Source organism: Microcebus murinus, chromosome 11 (genome assembly GCF_040939455.1).
Source record: "Microcebus murinus isolate Inina chromosome 11, M.murinus_Inina_mat1.0, whole genome shotgun sequence".
Classification (NCBI taxonomy): Eukaryota; Metazoa; Chordata; class Mammalia; order Primates; family Cheirogaleidae; genus Microcebus; species Microcebus murinus.
In genome coordinates this window covers 54,432,210-54,435,607 of record NC_134114.1, presented here as the reverse complement: position 1 = coordinate 54,435,607, position 3,398 = coordinate 54,432,210, and positions in this window count along the sequence as shown.

The following is a 3,398-nucleotide window of genomic DNA, read 5'->3' as shown; positions in this document are numbered from 1 at the left end:
ACTTCTGAGTATGTCCATGATGGTGTTTCCAGAAGAGATTAGCATTTGACTTGATAGACTGAGTAAAGAAAATTGCTCTCACCAATGCGGGTGGATACGATCCAATCTCTTATGGGCCTAAACAGAACAAAAAGGCAGAGGAAGGGCGAATCTGGGACGAATCCATTTTCTCCCGCCCTCAGACATGGGAGTGCCTGGTTCTTGGGCCTTCAGACTCTCCCAGGTCTCAGGTCAGGTCTACCATCAGCTCAGCCAGTTCTCTGCTCTTTGGTCTTGGGCTAGGATTTGCACCAGTGGCCCCCCGATTCTTAGGCCTTTGGACTCACACTGAGTTACACCACCAGCTCCCCTGGTTCTCCAGCTCGCAGATGGCATATTATGGGATTTCTCGGCCTTCACAATCTGGTGATCCAGTTCACACAATGAGTGTCCTCTTATATATCTATTAATACATATCTCCTATTGGTTCTGTTTCTCTGGAGAACCCTGACTGATACATCACCTTAAATCCTTTCTGAAGCAAGGTTGGGTTTTTAATTCATTAAAAAAATTCATTTATTGACACCAAATATTCCTCCAATGAAAAGCATTTCTCACGCAGAACTTTAGAGAGTTACAAAGTCATTGAACTGGAACATACTTTAGAGATCTTCTTCCTCAACCTCTTCACTCTATGGCAAAGAAGCCGAGGTCAAGTAACTTGTTCAAGGTCATATTGCTAGTCAAAGGCAGATCCAGAAAGACTCTTAAGAAGTCAGGATAAAGGCAAGAGATACAGGAACTTAGCAAGGACATATATTTGATAAGACAGGTCTGTGAATTCCTCAAATTGCACCTCAGAGCCAGAGGTGGAACGTCTATAAATAAGGCTGGCTGTGCCTTTGTGTACCCATACCCCAGGGACGTGGAGACGTCATGCATTTTGTCTAAGATTACACCTCACTTCTCACTGCCTGTCCGGCTTTCTCCTCAGGACTCTCTCTGCCTCAATTGATCACATCATAGACATGATTTACCTTCTTCAATTTGCTCCTGTGTACCATTGCAGACTCCGTTATTGGGCCCAAAATAGAAGCAGTCCTATTTGAGGCATTAAAATCAAATGACCCCGTTAAGTCCAGCCAGTCCTTGCTGGCCTTCTAAATCACTTTCAAAGCATTGCAGAGATCATTGGGATTTTAAGGGAAAATCCTCCCTTAGAATCATTAACAGAAACTGTATTTCTTTCTTTCTTGTTTCTCCCTTGGCTTAAAAAATTCTTTGTGCTTTTTGCCTCCTTTTAAATCAGGACATCAATCCATTTCTGGCTATTAGCCCAGGAAAGATGTGACTGAACCCATTAGGCTGAGAGGGTTTCGTTGTATCACTGCCCTGGATGATTAAGTGGCCAGGATGACTTCACCTGAAAGAGCTAGAAGAAGAGCTATCACCCTCCCTGATACCACAGCTAACATGAGGCAAGACAGTGGGTATTTTGAACCCAGATGATCTCCTTCTCTGAAGGAAAGAAACCAAGGGGACAAACTCAGGGACTTTAATTTCATCATCTGTAAAATGGGTGTAGTAATAACCTTGCAGCTTGCTGTAAGATTTACTTTAGATCATTTGATAACTGAGGCAAAGCACCTAGCATAGTGACTGGCATATAGTAGGCTATTTTATTATTTACTATTACTATGAAAAGAAGATTCCATCTGTCCCCTTTTATTCAACTTATTAGATGATTTTCCCTCACCTGAATTGAATTTAGATCTGTTTTGTAGGACCTTATGTCCACAGATTCTAATTCTACTCCTGCAACCCAGAGTAGTATATCTGCTCCATTGTTCCTGCAATTCCCATTAGGGTACTTGAGCCCAGCCAATCTGCATTTGTTTAGCTCTGTGAGGGTGGGCAGTTTACCAGGGATTCAACCAGACATTGATTCTCCTGATCTTGTGAGGATTCCCTCAAATGGCTATGAACTGATTTAAGACAGCCTCAGCTGGGGTAGCTGGGCTGGTTGAGATGGCTGAGACAACTAGGCATTTTAGCTCTCCTCTGTCTCTTATCTCTCCTTCAGAAAAATGCAGGAATGTAGTCATAGCTTGAGTAGAGGATTACAGTGAGCAAGCCAGTAATGCAAGAAGGAAAGCAGAAAGCACAAGTGCTTTTCAATCCTCTGCTTGGATCAGATTTTCTAACATTCTATTTATCAAAGCAAGTCACAGGCAGATCTCAGAGCAGGGAGGGGACTATCCAGTTATAGGGCACAGGGCATGGATAAGGGGAAGCATTAAATGTGGCTATTAACACAGCTGCCACAGTCTGCCCTTCAGCCACCATTGTGCACATGCCTCCTACATGCAAAACACACTTGTCATCTGTAAGCATCACCGAAAAATATTTTCCAAGCATGGCCCATGATTCTGCAATCTGCATCAGATTTTGATGTGACTTCTCTTTATCAGGAGATCTATGGGCAGCAAGACATTTGCACTACAAATATTATCCTCTACCCTCAAGAGTATTGGTAATTGCAGCATTTCTCAAAAGAGTGCCACCATTGTCTCCAGAGTTTTCCTCCAAGCCACAGACACCCCTTCTGCAATTTTTGATGCTATTTTTCCAAACTCATACTTTTTTTTCTGAAATGAATCACTTAGTGCTGAAAGTTAAGCCGTTCTGTTCAAAGTTTCTGACAATTGATATTTGACCACATAATGACTGTTACGTGTAGTGCACTAAATTTACACCAGACTCTCTTTACTTGAAATATCTTTCATCTCTTCCAAGGTATTTTGCAATTTCTTTCCATTCAGTTGCATTGTTTGCTTTGTGGTGCCTACATGAGTAACAGCAACCATTCGCATAACTCAACTGAGAATTATTGATAATATAAACAATTATGCATTTATATTTTTGTGTAAATATATAATTATGTACTTGTGGAAGTAAGAGCAACTACTTCATGACCACTGTCTGGATGACAAAGATTATTAGATGGCATCAATTGCAAGACACAGCCAAATTTCAGATATAATACAATGTAAAAAATAGTGTGTCTTAGAATTGATGGAATATAGTTAATTTGAGAGTGATCAGCATAGAGAAGATATTCAAGGACATGTGTCTATTTGACATTGGCTAGGTAGTAAGCATATGTAGAAAAGAGGTATTAGAACTGATTCCTGAGATATTGCAATATTGGAGAATAGGAAGGCGAGGAATATCCAGCCAAGAAGAGCTACAAAGTATAGCTAGTGAGGTAGGAGGAGAACCAAGAGAAATGATGTCATGTAGCCTAAGCAAAGAAATCATTCAAGAGGAGGAAGTGGTCAGGTGAGTCAGATGCTGCTGACAGATTGAGTAAGAAGATGACTAAGAAGTGACTCCTGCCATGTGGCAATATGGGAGTC